This window comes from Coenobita brevimanus, chromosome 24 (genome assembly GCF_032717465.1).
Source record: "Coenobita brevimanus isolate Jiangsu-jjx chromosome 24, ASM3271746v2, whole genome shotgun sequence".
NCBI lineage: Eukaryota > Metazoa > Arthropoda > Malacostraca > Decapoda > Coenobitidae > Coenobita > Coenobita brevimanus.
In genome coordinates, this window is record NC_136977.1 from 40,437,974 (window position 1) to 40,458,134 (window position 20,161).

Below are 20,161 nucleotides of genomic sequence, written 5' to 3' on the forward strand. Positions count from 1 at the left end.
AGGGGAGGGCTGTGGCAGGGACTTCCACTGGGGTCCGTTAGGTGCGTCTGCTCTAGAGCCAGGCATAGGGAACAGAGACCAGGGGAGGCTGGGAGGTCTGTCTGGGTCACTCTGGGACGGGAAGCCTTGGCTTCAGTCCCCTGCCATGGGGACGTCTCTCTACTCACCTCCCTCTGCACCCCCTTGCAGCGACCGTAGATCGTCTCACGAGGGAGGGAGCGACAATAGGTCGTCTCTACCATGACACTCTCGGAGCGACCATAGATCGTCTCACGAGGATGGGAGCGCCCATAGATCATCTCTACCCGAGCAACTTGGGAGCGACCATAGATCGTCTCTACCGGAACACCTTGGGAGCGACCATAGATCATCTCTACCGGAGCAACTTGGGAGCGACCATAGATCGTCTCTACCGGAACACCTTGGGAGCGACCATAGATCATCTCTACCGGAGCAACTTGGGAGCGACCATAGATCGTCTCTACCGGAACACCTTGGGAGCGACCATAGATCGTCTCTACCGGAACACCTTGGGAGCGACCATAGATCGTCTCTACCGGAACACCTTGGGAGCGACCATAGATCGTCTCTACCGGAACACCTTGGGAGCGACCATAGATCGTCTCTACCGGAACACCTTGGGAGCGACCATAGATCGTCTCTACCGGAACACCTTGGGAGCGACCATAGATTGTCTCTACCGGAACACTTTGGGAACGACCGTTCCTTGGGAGCGACCATAGATCATCTCTACCAGAACACCTTGGGAGCGACCATAGATCGTCTCTACCGGAACACTTTGGGAACGACCATAGATCGTCTCTACCGGAACACCTTGGGAGCGACCATAGATCGTCTCTACCGTAACACCTTGGGAGCGACCATAGATCGTCTCTACAGGAACACTTTGGGAGCGACCATAGATCGTCTCTACCAGAGGGGCGCCATCTGGAGTATGTTTTCTAACTCAACCCCTAGCAGGCTTAGCATTTCCACTACGCGAAGGTAGTGTCCTTCTCCTACGATGGCGGCAGCGTGGTGGCTGCATGTCACAGGGGCGCACGGCCTGGGCTGACATGTGTCGCTGTTGCCCGGAGTGGTGGTGGCTGGTGGCGGCCACCCCGTGGGGTCCGTGTGGGGGTGTCGGTGCATCTGCGGGCACACTACGCTGTTCTTGGCTTGCCCCGTGGGGTCCGTGTGGGGGTGTCGGTGCATCTGCGGGCACACTACGCTGTTCTTGGCTTGCCCTGTCATCGGGGATACTATGGTATTCCTCGGGGGCACTGTTTTTCAAGCCACGCATTTTAATATATATATATATATATATATATATATATATATACTGTATAGTATATATATATATTCATCATTCATTCATTGCCAGATGCCATGTATCCCATACGGGGTGGTCAAGGGCTTAGAGTTAATTGTTTTACAGGGAGGGGCACTAATCCTCCACCAACCGTACTTGACACGTAGGGAGAACGTTATGCCAACAGCATTTGGTGTTCCCAGGCGGTCACCCATCCAAGTACTAACCAGATCCAACGTTGCTTAACTTCGCTGACCGGACAGGAAGCGGTGTACTCAACATGGTATATATACAACGTGGTATATATATATATATATATATATATATAGATCTATCTATCTATCTATATAGATATAGATAGATAGATAGATAGATATATATATATATATATATATATATATATATATATATATATATATATATATATATATATATATATATATATATATATATATCGCTGATCGGACGGGAAGCGGTGTACTCAACATGGTATATATATATATATATATATATATATATATATATATATGCGCATCATATGACGATAACGATGACAACGTCGACGAAGCGATGGTTTATACCTGACAAACTGTTATAAGCTGGGTTAAGGGATTGCTTTTATTATTACGCTGGATCTTTTTACGGCATTCAGTTTCACGCCTCGTCACAGTCTAACATCTTCTGGAAAACAAAGACGGGGAGGGGGGGGATGAAGAGGGGTGGACGGGGGTCATGAGGCGGAGAGGTGAGTCGAGAGAGGGAAGGGAGGGAGGGGACATAGACAGGGGGAGGGGGGTTATGAGGAGAGAAGAAGGGATGTTGCTCATGTGAAGGAGTGTCGGGCTGGAGGGAAAGAGGTCATGAGGAGAGAAGGGAGGGGTCATGAGGGAAGGAGAAAAGAGGGGGTTGTTATGCAGAGAAAGAGAGAGGCTGTGGGTGACACCATGACTATGCACACTTACCTCATATACCGTCTGGCCTTAACTCTATAGACATGCCAGAAAAATAGGCAGACTTTAAATGAGACGTAAAAAGGGATAATAAAATATGTTACACAGCGAGATTCCTGCCCTGGCCGGCCCAAAATACCGCGCTTGTGTTTACTCCACTGGTATTTGAGTATATATATATAAAGTTTTCCCTTTCTTAACTCCATTTTTCTTGTACTTCTTACCTGTCTAGTTAACACCAGAAGATTTTCATTAATTTCAGAAGGACCCAAGACCATTAAGCTTCAGGGAAGCGAGGTGTCTATTTTAATATATCTAAAACCAGATGATTTTATTCGCCACTAGAAAAATGATCGAATTCTGGGGGATATGAAAATGATTTAGTTTTATTCCCAAAATCTCAAGGGGTAACTTGTCTATTCAGTCTTGCAGCAGCTGCCCTTAGACGATTTTAGCCTACCCGACGCTGTAAAACCACTCGTGGTCTGCGTGAAAAAAAAAAAAAGAATCTAACTTAAGGGGATTTTCTTAACTGAGCAAAATCGTCTGACGGTGGCAAAATAATAATAATAATAATAATAATAATAATAATAGTAATAATAATAATAATAATAGAAATAATTCGCAAGTGGTTCAGTCTCTCAAGTAACGAGTCAACACGTTTCACACTCTAGCCAGCCTCTTGTTGTTGGGTTATCACTAATTTTACAGGTCTGTGCCAAGGAAAGTGTGATGAGTTTACATCTCTGACCTGATACGACGTCATGAAGTAATCCAGCATCATTAGCCAGGAGTTATGGGCGTTCTAACAGGGGAAAAAAATGCCCTAACCAGACGACTGGAGGGGATGGATGGGTGGAAGGGGATGGGTGGGTGAGTGAGGTTGATGGGGGGAGATGGATGGATGGATGGATGGATGGGTCGGAGGCAGGGGATGGATGGATGGGTCGGAGGCAGGGGATTGGTGGTTTAGTGAGGTTGGTGGATGAGGATAGATGGATGGGTGGATCGGAGGGGATGGGTGGGTGACTGGAGTTAATGGGTGGGGATAAATGGATGGGTCGAAGGCAGGGTATGGGTGGGTGTGGTTGATGAGTGGACAGAAGGGAATGAGCGGATGACAGAGACTGTGTGGGTGTGGGTGACGGGGGTTTGGGAGGTCCTGGCTGATGGGTGGATGGCAGGGGATGGGTGGATGACAGGGGATAGGTGGATGGGTGTGGTTACTGGATGAGGCTGAGCTACTAAACACACCTCACCGCCTGATGTCAGCAAATCCGTGTCTAGTTTTCCCCGTTGCTTCCCTCAAAAAAAGAAACCCGACAGCTCTGTCATCCGTGTTTTTACAGTCGTATTTCAGTGATGTCAAAGAATATAAAGGTGAAAATCAAGAAGAGAAAACAGCAATGATTTTTTATTGCTACCAGGTACCTTTTCTGAAGAGGTCTGTGTGTAGGTTTAATTACTATGCAACTTTAAAAAGATGACTCTGACATTCGAGCTTTCAAAATTAATTCAAGATGTCGTAGGAAGTTAAACTGAATATCTTGAGGGAAAATCGTCTCCATTACTCTAATAAAGAAATAAGTATATAAATAAATAAATTCCGAACTCAAAAATGAATAATTTTAAAGTCATATGTACGATGCTAAGGAAAAATTATAATAAAACTCAAGAATAAACTACAAAAAACAATAACTTTGATATCTAATGCTTCAGTTTATTTCTTATGAGGCCAATGTGCATTAAACTTGAGAGCTCTTATTCCAGATGTTTCAACATAATCTGTAAAATGCCACAGTAGGTAAATGAAAGTAAAAGATATGAGAGACAAGAAATGACATCCAATGTTTGAACATAGTTTTAATTAGGCCAACGTACATAAATTAAATGAAAAACCATATTGATTTTCCTTTATTATGGAAAAAAATTTGAATATACGTTGTTTCAGTTTTTTTTTCTAGTGACACCATGCCAAATAAACCTGACAGAATAATATGACTAAAGCAAATAATAAATCTCCAAACTTTGACACTGGTGGTTTTAAAATTATCCCGCAAATTAAAGACTAAGTAAGTTAAATCTAAGTGATGATTAACTCCTTAAGCCCCGGGAGGTCACTTACTCTAATAATTTTACTCTCGCTGTTGCCAGATGATTTCATTCATCTTAAAATAGCCTCTAGTACTGAAGGGATTAATGTTGGAAGTGTAGGCTTAATCTAACCCCTTCAGTTTCCCCAGGCTAAATAAAATCGCCCGGAGGTAGTAAAAAATGAACCTTAAAACAATACATCATTATTGTATATGTCTAAAGAAATTGAGAACGTTAAGACCTGGGAATTTTGTTATATTTCCTGCGACCTTAAAATATACAAATCGATGAAAAAACTATGAATGAAACAACTCGCTTTCAATTTACCCTCACCCTATAATCTTCTAATGAATGAGATTATAATATTTTCCCTATGAAGGCAGAGCAACCAATTAAAAGAGAGCAGAACGAAAAAACAAATTGCTACAATAATGAGTCTGAGTCTGTAATGATGAGCGAAGCAAAAAGGAGAATAAACCAGTGAACTCTGACATCTGTGGTTTCTCCTTTCCCAAGATACCTCAATGTGTAAAGCAATCAGCAGTAAACATGAAGACTCATAATATTCGTTGTTTTAAATGAAATAGGATAACTTTGACGTCTGAGATAGTAATAGTTTTCTACGATAATGCCGTCATCATCGTGGCTATCATTATCGTCGTCGTCATCACTATCTTAATTATCGTCATCATCTTCATTGTTATCATCCTCTTAATCACCATCATCATCACCGTCATCGTCATCATCATCATCATCATCCCAACCCGACTTCCCGCCTGAAAGCTGGACTGAGGTAAGATGCAGTAACACAGAAATAAGTAATATAAATGAGAACGAACTATCAAAGTGCATGCCCAGCGAAAAAGAGTCACAGTCATTCACACATCATTCAATCTTTCACAGTCCTGGTCCCACCTCATAAGCAAAATCATGTGCGTATATAATTTTTTATTTTCTTTACAGGTACATGTCACATACACCTGAGTCATTGAGTAGACTACCAGTTAAAAAGAGGTGTGAAATCCTTGCCATTCACCTCTCAGTACTTCATTCACTCATTCCTTGTCAAAATATGCAGAGTCAACTGAAAATCACGAAGAAGAAAAGCGACTCTCTATGGAACACAAATAAATAAGCGATAAAAGACATCAATAACATCTGTAGCTTTAAAATTTTTTCTCCTGACGCCGAAGTGACAAAAAAAAAAAAAAAAAAAAAATCGAACAAGGTAGGAATCTTAATTGCCGCAGTAATATATGTAGTCAATTAACCCTTTCATTCCGGTGACGTGTTTTATTGATTGACTCTCCCTGCTCAAAGTTTGGAAAAAGTTCTTGTAGTGAAGGGATAATCGAAGGCCACTTTTTTACATTTATTTACTTTTTTCTTTTTTCACACCGATCGGAGTTTGAGCGGTCGGATTTTCCCTATTTTATTCTCCAGATCAAAAAAGCTTTAGTTAAATATATTAGTGTGGAGACAGAGACACAGAGAAAATATGTAATTGAACTGAAGGGGTTAATAAATATGTACACCTTAAAATTCCCCTCCTCCCTCCACACTAACTAAATTAAAGGTGACATGGCGGGAAAATATAGACCAGGTAGTGTCCCAAATTAACCCGAACACCTGACACCCACGGCCTGAACATCTTCCTCCCCCATAATGGCACAGTAAGTAAAATAAAATGAACACAAATGAACATCATGAGTGGAGGACCAGCGAGAGAAATGATGTCAGGAGCGGCGGGAAGTGGTGTGATATTTTAGTGGCTACGAGGGTGGCGGTGATGACTGGGCGTGATGATGAGGGCCTGGATGGAACGATGGTTGATGGCCGTATTACTGGGAACGGTGGTTGTGATTGTGGTGGTGAGTGAGGATTGTGGTGATGATAGTGATAGTGAGTGAGGATTGTGACGATGACAGTTATGGTGAGGATTGTGGTGGTGATGGGAAGGGGAATGGTGATGATGGAGATGTAAGTTGTATAAAATAGTGATGACTGTGGTGATAATGACGATAGTGATGTTGGCAGTGGTGATCATGATGGTAGAAAATGATGATGATGGTGATGATGATGATGATAATGAAGTTATTTAACCATAATATATCTTTCCTTTAGCCTCTCAGTATATCTTATCCTCGCTCTTTTCATATATATAAAAAAGGCACATTTCCAGCATACCTTTCCCACGTCATTCCAATACGTAAACATGATTTTCAAAAACTCTTATCGCCCCACTACATCCCCTTTAAATTTCTCATATCCATTTCAACCTTTTCTTCCATTTCTTCCTCATTCCTTGTTCGTCCAAGCTCCATTTTCACATCTTTTCTAATACTTTTATTTTTTTACCAATCCATTTATGATCTTGACACTTTCATCCATTCTCCAACTTCTTTTAATTACATCTGATACTTTTAAAAACCATCTGACATCCCTTTTCATGAACTATTCACATCTATATTTATTCACTTTTACATAAACATCTTTCCCATGACCCTTCACACATTTTAGAGAATCAAATACCCTTTATCACATTTCCACTCCAGTTTTTCACAACCCTTTTTAACCTCGTTTTTACTATTTCACAATGCCCTCTTCATTGCCCCCCCCCTCTCTCTCTCTCTCTCTCTCTCTCTCTCTCTCACACACACACACACACACACACACACACACACACACACACACACACACGCTTTATGATGTTCGACACCTTATCCCACTTAATTCCCAAACTCTTTTCCACTTTTTACCATATATTTTTTAATTTCTTTTTCGTTTTTTTCATTTTCTATTCCACAATGCCCTCTTCATTTCACTCCCATCTTCCCACTCTCTTCGTCCTTAGAGTTTTTTTCTTTAACTTTTCTTTTTACTCTTCCATTCTTACAAGTCACTTGTTTCTCCCATATTTTTCTCGTATTATTCCTTGACCCCTCCATCTTCCTACCCATATTTCTTCTCCCCCCCCCCTTCTCTCTCTCTCTCTCTCTCTCTCTCTCTCTCTTGCCCCTTTCCTCGCGTGACGGAGAGGAGAACGAGGAAGAGAGAGGGAAGGGGAGGGAGGAAATGGAGAAAGAGGAAGAGGAGAGGGAACGAGAAGAAATGACGGAAGGAGAGGTGTGGGTTTAAGAGGAAATGGAAGAAGGAGGGAAGGGAAGAGAGATGGAAGAATTGTAAGGAAAGAAGATGGAGGGAGTGAGAGATGAAGTAAGAGGGGAAGAAGAAAGCAGTGGACAGAAGGGAAGGAATGGGAGAAAAGAAGGAGGGGATTGGAAGGAAATGCAGCGAAGGGAGGAAGGAAGACAAGGAACGAGGTAAGGAGAGAGTTGAAGGGGGTTGGAGAGATGAGGAGGGAAGGGGAAAGAGATACGGGAAGGGAAATGTTAAGGGATGAAGGAAAAGAAAAGGTTAGAAGAGCGTGAAAGAGAGAAGGAGGGGGTAAAGATGAGGGAAGATGGACATGGATGGGGAGAAGGTTGGTTGAGAGGGAGTAAGGGTAAATGAGAGAAAAGAGGGTGGGAAAGGAGAGGAAGATGGGGAAGGAGAGAGATGAAGGAAAAGATGAAGATGGGAGATAGGGTAGAAAGGGAAGGAGAAAGAAAAATCGTGGATGGATGGGGGTGGGGAAGCAAGGAAACCGTGGGAAGAGGAAGGGGGAAGGAGGAAACATGGATGAGAGAGGGGAAAGGCTTGAGTGAGAATGGAGAGGCATCCGTGAGAGAGAAAGAGGAGAGAAGGGGAGGGGAAGCGAGGTGAGAGAAGGAGGTGAAGTGAAGGAAGGGGGGGGGGAGTAGCGTGGGAGACAGCTTGCCTGATCTGACATCCACTTTGTTTGAGAGCTGAGATAACACCTCTTCTTCGACCTTCGCCTCTCTCTTTTCTTGACTCTCTTTCCTCCTCCTCCTGCTCCTCCTACTCATCCTCCTCCTTCCTCTTTTCGACTTTTTCTCTCCATCTTCTTCACTCTTTCTCATTTCATCTTCCTCTATTCACTCATCCTCTCTCTCATCCTCATTCTTTCGTTCATGGTCCCTCCTCTTGATTCTTCCTTTTTTTCCTCTTCTCGATTCTTCCTTCCTTTCTCTTCCTCTTCTTGACCATTCCCGTCCTCCTCTTCCTATTCTTCACTCTTCTTCAGTTCCTCTTTATCTTCTTCCCTCTTCCTCTTTTCCTCATACTTCTGTCTGTCTGTCTCTGTGTCTGTCTGTCTGTCTGTCTGTCTGTCTGTCTCTCTCTCTCTCTCTCTCTCTCTCTCTCTCTCCTGTATAGACAGATAGACCGACAGATAGGCTGACAGAGAATGAGAGACAGACAAACAGACAGATATACAGTTAAAATGAGTTACACAGACAAACAGATATAAGACAGACAGACAGGCAGAAATACATAAAGAGACAAACAGATAGTAAGACACAGACTCTCCCTTTCCTCCTCCTCCTCTCTTCTTTCCTCCCTCCTCACTTTCCATCCCTTACTCTTTCTTGTTCCTCTGTTTTTCTCCATCTCTTCTCTTCCTTCCTCCTCTTTTTCTTCACCTCCTCCTCTGTCTCCATTTTTCCCTCCCAATTAATTTTTCTTGACTCTCCTTTGCCTCTCCCCATTTTCCTTCCTTATTCATGCATTTTCTTCCATACTGTACCCCAAACTACTTTATTCTGTCCAAAAAAATCCCTCTTTCTTTTACCTCTTTACTTCTCCCTCCTTCCCCTTTGTTCTTCCTGCTTCCTTTATTCCCTTTATTTCTCACTTCTTGTCTTTTATCGTCATGGCCTCCCTTTCATCATCCATCTTCTCTCTCTCTCTCTCTCTCTCTCTCTCTCTCTCTCTCTCTCTCGTATTTTCATGTCTTCCTTTTCATCATCCACCTGCTCTGTGTCTGTTTGTCTGTCTGTCTGTCTCTCTCTCTCTCTCATCTATTATCTTCGTGTCCTCCCTTTCATCATCCATCTGCTCTCTGTTTGTCTGTCTGTCTGTATGTCTGTCTGTCTGTCTCCATCGGTGACTTGCGCCTCTCCTACGACCTCTCTTCCTTTCCAGTCTCTTCTTCTCCATGTCATTTTCCAAGATGAGAAAAAAATTGAAAAAGAAAAAGAAATGTAATTGGAAAAACGAAGCTGGGAGGCAGTAATGATAAGAGATAATGAGCACGATAAGGGAGTCGGTGAGGAAGGTCTTGAAAGGAAAGGAAAGGAAAATAAGAAAGGAAAGGAGAAGAATGTATGAGAGGAAAAGAGAGGAAAGTAAGAAAGGAAAGGAGAAGTAGGCATGAAAGGAAAGAAGGAAGTATGAAAGGAAAGAAGAAAGTATGAAAGGAAAGAAGAAAGTATGAAAGGAAAGAAGAAAGTATGAAAGGAAAGAAGAAAGTATGAAAGGAAAGAAGAAAGTATGAAAGGAAAGAAGAAAGTATGAAAGGAAAGAAGAAAGTATGAAAGGAAAGGAGAAGAAAGTATGAAAGGAAAGAAGAAAGTATGAAAGGAAAGAAGAAAGTATGAAAGGAAAGAAGAAAGTATGAAAGGAAAGAAGAAAGTATGAAAGGAAAGAAGAAAGTATGAAAGGAAAGAAGAAGGAAGTATGAAAGGAAAGAAGAAAGTGTGAAAGGAAAGGAGAAGAAATTATGAAAGGATAGAAGAAAGTATGAAAGGAAAGGAGAAGAAATTATGAAAGGATAGAAGAAAGTATGAAAAGAAAGAAGAAAGTATGAAAGGAAAGAAGAAAGCATGAAAGGAAAGGAGAAATAAGACTGGATATGAGAAGTAAGAAAGGAAAGAAGGAAGTATGAAAGGAAAGGAGAAGAAAGTATGAAAGGAAAGAAGAAAGTATTATAGGAGAGAAGAAATTAAGATGGGAAGGGGAAAGAAAGTATGAAAGGAAAGAAAAGGAAAGTATGGAAGGAAAGGAGAAGAAATTAAGAAAGGAAAGAAGAAAGTGAAAAAAGATAGGAGAATTACCGGTATTAATATCATTATGATCATCATGGTTAACAGTCACCATCGTCATCGACAGTATCGTTATCTTTAATATTGTCATCGTTTTTATAATAATCATCACCATCGTTATCATCTTCGTTAATTATCATCGTCATGTTTATTGTTAATGTTATCGTCATTGTCGTTATCATTACTATAACCACAACTATCACAATTAATATCTATTTTCATCATCATCACCAAAACAACCATCATCGACAAGAATCACAGCCACAACCATCATCATCATCATCATCATCATCATTACAGAAGCATCATAACCATCATGATCATCATCATCATTATCATCAGTCACTGCCATCACTACTAAAAACAACAGATGGAGGGATTAGATCTCTCTCAAGTCTCACTTCTTCCAAGACAAGAATTTGAGGGAAAGAGAAGTCTCACACACACACACACATTTATACGAGGAAGGAAAACACACACACACACACACACACACACACACACACACACACACACACACACACACACACACTGTGATGACAAAGCGTGTGAAAAAGAGAAACGAAAGAGGGATAAAGAATAGAATGGAAATAACGAAGATGATCTCAAAAGATGAAAAGGAAATTATTAACAAGGGAAGCAAGGAAAAAAGGGAAGGTCGGAAAGAGGCAAAGAAAAAAAAAAAGAAAAAAAAAAAAATGAACTTCGACTTGTGCTGACTCACTGGTGTGTCACCGTAGCCCTTCATCACTTCCTTACAATGACGTGTATTTTATTCATGATACCGCTAGGTAAGAGAGAGAGAGAGAGAGAGAGAGAGAGAGAGAGAGAGAGAGAGAGAGAGAGAGAGAGAGTGAACCCCATGTTTATCTAAGGAGCTTGAGGTAATGTCTATTAAACAATTTTCTATCTAAAATGTTTTATTTATTTTATTCTTGCTTCCACTAGTCAACTTTATTAACCTGGGCAACCTTCTCGTACTTAAGAGTTAGAAGCAATGTCAGTTTAGTCCTTTGAGATGACGTCTTCTAATTTACATTCTTGCTACTATCTAACAATTTTCTCGAGCTTGGGTGAAAGGTCGTGTATTGAAAGGATAATAGATCTGAGGTGTTGTCCAGTATCCCCCTTCCTCCCTCTATAATTACCTCTCCCCCTTTTCAGCACCTCCTCCCATATCTCCATCTCCCTTTCCCATCACATCCTCCCCATCCCTCTCCCACCACTCCTTTCACATCTTCAAACTACTCTTTACTCTCATGCATTCGTATCCCCATCCCTCTCTCTCTCATCAGACACTCACCCCACGCTCTCCTTTCATCTCTCACATTACCACCCCACCTTACCCCTCATATTTCCTGCCTTCATAACCCCCCCATCATCCCTCTCACATCTCCACCTCACACTTTCCTCTCATAACCCCCCATCACCCCTCTCACATCCCCAACGTACACTCTCCTTTCACACCTCTCAAACCCCCACCCCTGAGCCATTCATCTCAAATTCCTACCTTCCCCTTCCCTGCTGTCATTTCTCTCACTTTCTTACAACCTCCAGAGTAGCCCCCATGATCCAGATAGCTCTGTAGCCCTCACGTCAGGCCCAGTCATGTTCCTAGTACAGTCACCACCCTATTCAAACCAACACTCAACCCGCCTTACTATCTATACCACTATAAAGCTGTTCCGGCACCTACGATTCGGGGTCTCGCTTCGCTGGTTCGGTGGTTCAGAGAAGTGGTTAGTGACTGAGCTGATCCCCTTCTAGGTAAATGCTCTTTTTTTATTTTTTTCATATGTTAGAAATGGAAAGGTTCTTATTTAAACAGAACCTTATTCTGGCTTATAGGGTGTTTTGCCACATATTTTCATCTTCCAGGTTAGTGTTAATAGCGACAGTCTGGTATTTTACTTGGCATATTATCCTGGCAAATGTCAGACTATTTCATTTATGTATAGCACCAGAGATCATACAGCCTCTTCCTCTCTCTCTCTCTCTCTCTCTCTCACACACACACACACACACACACACACACACACACACACACACACACACACACATACACACACATTCCAACAGTAAGAGCAGGTGCAGCAACTATTTTTTTTTTTTTATTTCTGCTTTGCAATGTGTATTATTTACCTCATTACATTTCTTCACAACACTTTATAAATTACTGTCATCATAAAACCGACGCTGCCTCTGCAATTATTCTGTCTTATGCTTTAAAACATTACAGTTTCAATTTTGTTTTCAACACTTGTTTTGCTCGCAGGATACAGTTACTTCAGTCGGATAGATGAAAGATTCCTATATTCCGTCTCTCTCTCTCTCTCTCTCTCTCTCTCTCTCTCAACACGACTTTTCTCTAGCTGTCTCTTGCCCTGCCAACTCATCAACCAAAGCCACTTTTTGTCTATTCAGTGGCACTCAGTCTTACTGCAATCGCCAGTACATCTCAGGTAGAAAGATATTTAGAAAGAGAATAGATTTTGCAAGATATAATCTCAATATAATGGTACTTTCGTATATGTCTCCGTCTCACTATCACTCCACAAAGTCGCATGGCAAGGCTGTCTGAACTGGAAAGAGGTTTTACCAGAAGCGCTCACTCCCAAGAAATTTAACAGCCAGATTCAAGGTAGCTTCGAGGGCGAGCCAAAAAGAGCCAAGACATTTGTGGGTCATAATATAGAGTGAGAATAATGGCAAGTTCTTCTATTAATTTTTTCAACATTGTATCAGTAGCAGTGCCCTCTTTAGCATTCCAGCACCCCAATTTACAGCAGGCTTATCGGTTCATGTGTAATTGTCTGGGTATTTATTATCCTGCCAATCTCCAAACAGATAGCAAAAAAATGAAGCAGATATTGACGTTAATGTTGATGGAGCTGACGGGCATGGTTATAATTTAGGATGATTATTTAAAGGAGGAGATGAGAGGAGGATGAGGGAACTGTGAAGGGAAGAAGGGGAAAGATGGGTTGAGGAGAGGGAGCTAGATAAGAGGAAATGGTGGTGGAGAAAGGGAGAGAAGAGAGGGAGAGATGGTGGTGGAGAAAGGGAGGAAAGAGAGGAGAATTAGGAACAGAAAGGAAGCGGACAGATGGGGACCGGGGAGGGAGGAGGGAGAAGGAGAGAGGAAAGGAGGAGGGAGAAAAGGGAGAGGGGGAGGAAGAGGGGGGAGGAGACAGAAGAGAAAGGAGTAATGGGGGAGAGGGAGTTGAAGAGAGACGATGGAAAAGTGACTGATAAGGAGGGAGTGAGTGGAAGGAGAAGAGGGGCGAGAGACAGAGAAGAAGAGGAAGGGAGGGAGGTAGTAGAAGGGAGAGAGGGATGAGCGGGTGTATGGAAAGGAAAGGGGAGCGGAGAGACGGGAAGGGAAGGGATTATGTTCCATTGAAGGGGAGTGAGAAAGAAAGAGAGAGAGAGAGAGAGAGAGAGAGAGAGAGAGAGAGAGAGAGAGAGAGAGAGAGAGAAACTGTGATAAAGACAGAGTAGCCCCAATAATTATAACTCCTGCAAGTCACACCTGTTGCTACAACTAATAACCCGCCCCTCACCCTGCCAGTCCACCTCATAACTCCCATAACCAGACTTGCCCTGGGATCTGGAAACTAACTTACGCTAATTTTACCCTCGTAAGTATGATTTGGTTTCATAGGAAGAGCAAACAGACATGGGATGATCCTGGACTCTCACTTCCTCATTATCTTTCATCTAAATTCATCTTAGTAACGACAGAGAATTGTTAAAGGGGTGGTTTGTGGTCAAGTAGCTGTAAGGTCTGAAAAATTTCCTATTGTTACTTAAGATTTGGTTTTGTAGGAAGAATAAGAGACATGGAACGGTCTTGTACTCTCTTTCTCTTGTCCTTCCAGCCAAACACACTTTTAGATACAATGGACAACAAAGGAAAACAAACATCAACAGCACTATTTGCCCTCTTGAGGTTGGTTGTGACAGGGTAAGTTACAACTAATTAATTACTGTACAGGGCATAGGACAAGGAGAGTAAGGTAGGGAAATGTTACTAAGGTTATATGGCTAACTGGACCGCAAGAACAAGATACAGAACTCCTCGGGATGAAGATGTTAAAACTACAGTTATATAACTTTACGTAGTTAACAATAAAAAAAGAGTTTAATAAGCTATAATTCTTGTATAGTAATCAAGTATGTGTAATTTAAAATCTATATCAAGGAATCTAAGTTTGAAATTTCCCGGATGCTCTCAAAATAACCAGGTGCCATATTTATAAACCATCCTAAGCTACAGTTGTGTCTAAGATCGTTTGTATGTATATATATTTGTCCTCACTCATACAATTACCAAAATCTCATAGTCAAATCAGAGTGAATATTAGAGAGAGAGAGAGAGAGAGAGAGAGAGAGAGAGAGAGAGAGAGAGAGAGGAAAAACAAAACGACCTGTAATGAGAGTTCAACCCCTTCAGTTCGGCGACGTGTTTTGTTTATTTATTTATTAATTTATTGATGTATTTGACGGTTAAAATAAAAATGTCTCTCCTTAGCTGAATAAAAGGCGGTCACCCGACTGAAGGGGTAAGCTGTTATGGCGACTCGTTTATCCTGCAAAGAAATGTGAACCCAGATCTCATTTACCTCGGAGTTAATTATCAGTTAGCGTCCCTTCAGTGAACAGGCCAATCCAGTAATCACGTAATCAGCAGCGTGTAATTGGTACCTTTGAACATCCTGGAGTATTAACTCTGTCCCTGGAAAAAATATAAATGGGAAAAGATGACACTGTACTTATTTAAGGAAGAGTATTGGTGCTATTCTTAATTATTTCTCTTCCTTGTAGATGCCTGGGAAAGAAATCATTACTGAAATTTGTATTTCTTAAAATATTCTTTCCGTCCTTGGGCCCAAACCCTTTCCTTCGAGCATCAGAAATTAATGGAACTTCAAGGAATTATCTGGACCATCTTATCTGCTCTCCTAAGCCCCTCTCCCTCATCCCTCCCAACACTTCTCTTGGCAAATCGCAAGATACAAAGCCATTTACGGATGCATCACTCTGGTTTTCCCTCTCATACATTAAGGTTTGTCTTGTGAAATATACTGACGTTTATGGCTATATCGATCTGATTTTCCTTGTCATACATTACAGTTAGTCTTGTGTATTGCTGCCGTTGGTGATGTTACAGTAATAGTGAGAGTGGTGATGGTGGTGATGGTGATGGTGGTGGTGGTTTCTTTTTTGCTGGGTGGTGGTGATAGTTATGGTGATGATTTTAGTAGTGATGGAGGTGGTGGTGATGGATCTGGGGACTGGTGGGGGTAATGATGTTGCTGGTGATAGTGGTGAAAGAGGTGGTGATGCTGGTGGTCATGATGGTAGGTGGTGGTGGTGGAAGTGATGCTGATGATCATGATGGTAGGTCGTGGTGGTGGTGGTGATGGTGACACCGGTGCTTAATACTGAATTGGCGTCCTTGTACTGAAAGTTTTAACAAGACCGAGAGAGCCTGGATTTAGATGTAAGGAAAAGCAGAAGAAAAGAGCAACGGACAAGAGCTGGTAATTTTCCTCTAGTCACCGCTGCAGCTGGTTTCCGCAACAAATTAACCTGTTCCGTCAGGTGATTTGTTGGCTCTTGCTGACGACATATAAACACAGGGATGCAGGTTATACATACATACATACATACACATTCTCTCTCTTTACCTACCTACTTATCTACATACATACATCTCTCTCACTCTCTCTCTCTTTCTCTCTCTCTCTCTCTCTCTCTCTCTCTCTCTCACACACACACACACACACACACACACACACTCACACACACATCTCTGCCTCTGTGTATGCAAACAGTTAAGTCTTCATTGGAGTGTTTCGGGCTATAATATACAGAGGAAAATTGCTTGCTTCGGTCTTCTAATTTCCATCCACCATTATTCGTCGGGTAATTGGGACGTCCGAAGCTCAAACTCCGGGAAAATTAGCCTCTCTCTCTCTCTCTCTCTCTCTCTCTCTCTCTCTCTCTCTCTCTCTCTCTCTCTCTCTCTCTCTCATGTACCTTTTATTTACTTATTTACTTATTTATTTGTTTATTTATTTCGTGTTGCCACCAGAAAGATTTTATTCAGCGGACCGAAATACTGGCTACTACAGGGATAAAAACTCTTGAATGACAATATAAGCAGCTGGTCCTTCATATACACAGCTGGTCCACTCTGGCTCTATTTTTGTCAGTCTGTCTTTCCCTCTGCCCAGGTTTTCGTAAGGATCTTAATCTTCTCTTTCTTCGGTTCAATTTTCTTTGGAAGAGACAACTTTCCAGGTTCCCAAGCGCTTGTTCTTTCTATCTGCATTAAAGTAAATCGCTGTGAACATAAGTAATCCTCTTATAATTTACACCAAACGATATTATTGATCTTAGAGGAATCATAGCAATTCGCTATCCAACCATCCATCCATCATCTCATCCAGTACAGCCTCATCAGGAGCGTAAAGGCCTGAGGCTAAGTTATCAAATACTTAACGTGGAAGTGACCAGTCGCTTATCCCTGAGCAACATAACTTGGAATGACAAACCCAACCCCCGGAGTAAAACCTTTTTTGTTGCAACCAGAGTGCCTTGCCCCACTGAACCACCAGGCGTTCATCAAGAGGTAAAGGCACAAAAACTATCTCCATTAACCTCGTGTCAGCCTTGCACACACTTGCGTGGTTGATTCAGGCTACCCCAGGCTGGTTGTGTTTAGCGCCTGGTTGTCAAAGGGTTAAGTGGTGTTTGGGAGAAGAGGTGCAAGTTTTGTTTGGCGTATTCATAGTGTGTGTGTGTGTGTGTGTGTGTGTGTGTGTGTGTGTGTGTGTGTGTGTGTGTGTGTGTGTGTGTGTGTGTGTGTGTGTGTGTGTGTGTGTGTGTGTGTGTGTGCTTATCCCTTATCTTCTCTCCTTCATACTCTTCTCCTTCCTCTTCCTCATCCAATCCAACCCTCCTCCCACCCTCACTCTGACCCCACACCCTACCACACCCCCTCCCTATCCCTCCCCACAATTAATCTCCCCGAACACCAGTAGCATCCTTGACAAAACAGAAAGTTTGCCTAAGAACACACCTCACTAAGAAATAACGATAATAAATAAGACGATAATGCCCTCACATATATCCCACGCTACAAGATAACGATACTAAATAGCAAGATAATACCCCTCACATATTTCCTAAGATACTCTGGGCTCTCGAAACCCGAGGAATAAAAAACCTAATAGAAGTTTCAGGTGTTATATTGCTAGATTCTCGTGTGCTATTTACACAACATTAGTGGTAATTTGCGGACGCCGTAATGACTAGAGAGTATACTATGATATTCTTAGATACGCAGAGGCTCAGGACAGGATTATACACATGAGCAAGCACACACACACACGCACACACACACACACACACACACACACACACAGCAGGGGGCCATCACTATTAAGAAAGTGCGTTTTTTTTATATCGGTTTTCTTACAATCTCCAAGCTCCTCCTAACCTCACCCCCTGGCTGTGTTGTGTGGGTTTTATACTGTCTCTGTTCCTTCCAGCTCTTTATACTCCCCTCCCTCAACCCCCAACCTCATCTATCCCAGGCCACATTCCTATTTTGCACTGCCGAGTTTTATATCATTCCCTACCCAGACCCCAAACCCGTCCCCCAACTCCTCCTACTCCCCCATTTCTTTTATAGAGTGTAGGATTTTATACTGCCCCACCCTTAGCCCCCTCCCCTACTTCCAAACCCCCTCTCCTCCCTCTCCACTTGCTATGATCGATCCTCCACCCGATTAACATAACTGCCCCAGCACCAAACTCCACCTCCCTCACCTCCTCCCATTTTTTTTTTTTTTTTTTTTTTTTGGCTTCTGGGGACTGCTAGGATTTCACTCAGCTTAAAAAAAAAAAAAAGCTGATATTATCGTATATATCGTATATAGAATATTTAAAGAGTTACCTGAGATCCTTTTTAAACCCCCAGACTGCCACAATGTCTTCCAGGTGTAGCAGGTAAAAGGTAAACTTATATAATCATGAATGTCGCGTTACCTGACACGAAAACATCAGAACATACGTCTTCGATGACACGCGCGGAAAGGATGCAGGTGATTGCCCTTTTTCAATTGAAACGAATGAATAATGCAAGGGATATAGAAGGGTACGTAACGCTGCCAAACACTGGTGACTGAGTTTTAAGCTGGAGATGACTGCGCTTCCATATCTGCAACAAGTGATACTGCAAGGGATTTTGCATCAATAACCAAGACAGCAATAATTTTCTGATCATTCACACACACACACACACACACACACACACACACACACACACACACACACACACACACACACACAACACCCTCTCAAACACAGACAAACCTCCACAGTAACGCCTTCAATGACAAATATCGGTCCCGTGTCTTGTGTCACCCCCGTTGCCATTTTCAACATTCATCATAAAATAACTGCAACTCGTGAAAGTAAGCAAATGTGCGATTCAACAACAGTGTCACTAATGGACAACCTTGTATAATCTGCATTTACTGAAGACCTAATGAGGCGGGGTTAAAAGCTGAGATTGTACTCCTCTGGGTGTTTTAATTGTCTGTTTTTATTGCTGAGTTTACGCTTTCCTTTCATTGTTTTCTTACTTGCCTTTGTTACGAGTGTCCTAGCAATTTATCTACCCATCTTTCTATCTATCTATCTATCTATCTATCTATATACCGATATTATTTGCCCTCGTTACGAGGTCCTAACTAGCTATCTATCCATCTATCTATCTTTATAAATGAGAGAGAGAGAGAGAGAGAGAGAGAGAGAGAGAGAGAGAGAGAGAGGAAGGAATGCTAGGAGAGTGGGACATTCACAAGAAAAGAGAAAGGGGAAAAACTTGAAAAAAAAAGTGTAAAAAAACAAAAAGACTGAGTGATGGTGGTGGTGACGTTGGCTGTGGCAGTGGTGTTGATGGTGACGATGACAGTGATGGTGATGGTGATGGTGAAGGGGATGGCAATGGTGGTGGTGATACAGTGCTTGGAACGAGTGATGGTAATATTGGTGGTGATGGTGATGATGGTGAAGGGGATGGCAATGGTGGTGGTGATACAGTGCTTGGAACGAGTGATGGTAATATTGGTGGTGATGGTGATGATGGTGCAAGGGTGAAGATTTTGAAGGTGATGGTGGTTATGGCGGTGCAAGGATTGGGAGGGGTGATGGTGTTGATAATGATGGTCATAGTAAATGGTGCTACTGGTAGTGATGGTGACAGTGATGTTGGTGCTGGTGATGGAAATAGTAAAAGTGGTAATTAGAGTGATTACTGTGATAGTAATCGCAATTGTGATGGTGACGATGGCGATGGTGGTAATGGTGACGGTCGTGGTGATGACAGAAATGACGGAAATGCTACTAACAGTGATGGTGATGAAGGTGGTGATGGTGCGAGGGGTAGATGAGGGAGATAAGAGTGGTGGTGATGGTGCAAGGCGTGGAAGAGGGAGGCAAGAGTGAGTACTGGCATGAACCCCAGATTTCCAGCCTGCTACTACTACTATGTTCCAATTATTCAGCAAACGGGTTATGAAAATCGTCCTGGATAATTGATTTTTGGGAGTGAATGATGGAGGTCGGGGAGGGAATGGAGGGGGAGAGGGAGGGAGAGGGGAGAGACAGAGGAGGGGAGGGGTGAGGGATGGGGACAGAGGAGGGAGAGAGGAGAGACAGAGGAGGGGAAGGGAGTGGGGAGAGGTGGAGGGGATGAGATATGGAAAGAGACAGAGTGGGAAGGGGAATGGGTCGGAGGGGATGGGGGAAATTCGGGGGAGACTGGGAGTGATGGGGAAGGT

At 42.5% G+C, this 20,161-nt stretch overlaps 1 pseudogene; it reads right to left on the bottom strand.

The window, feature by feature from the left end:
- Positions 1-1,490: 1,490 nt before the first annotated feature.
- LOC145393608 (5S ribosomal RNA) lies at positions 1,491-1,605 on the bottom strand (annotated as a pseudogene).
- Between the last annotated feature and the right edge of the window lie 18,556 nt (positions 1,606-20,161).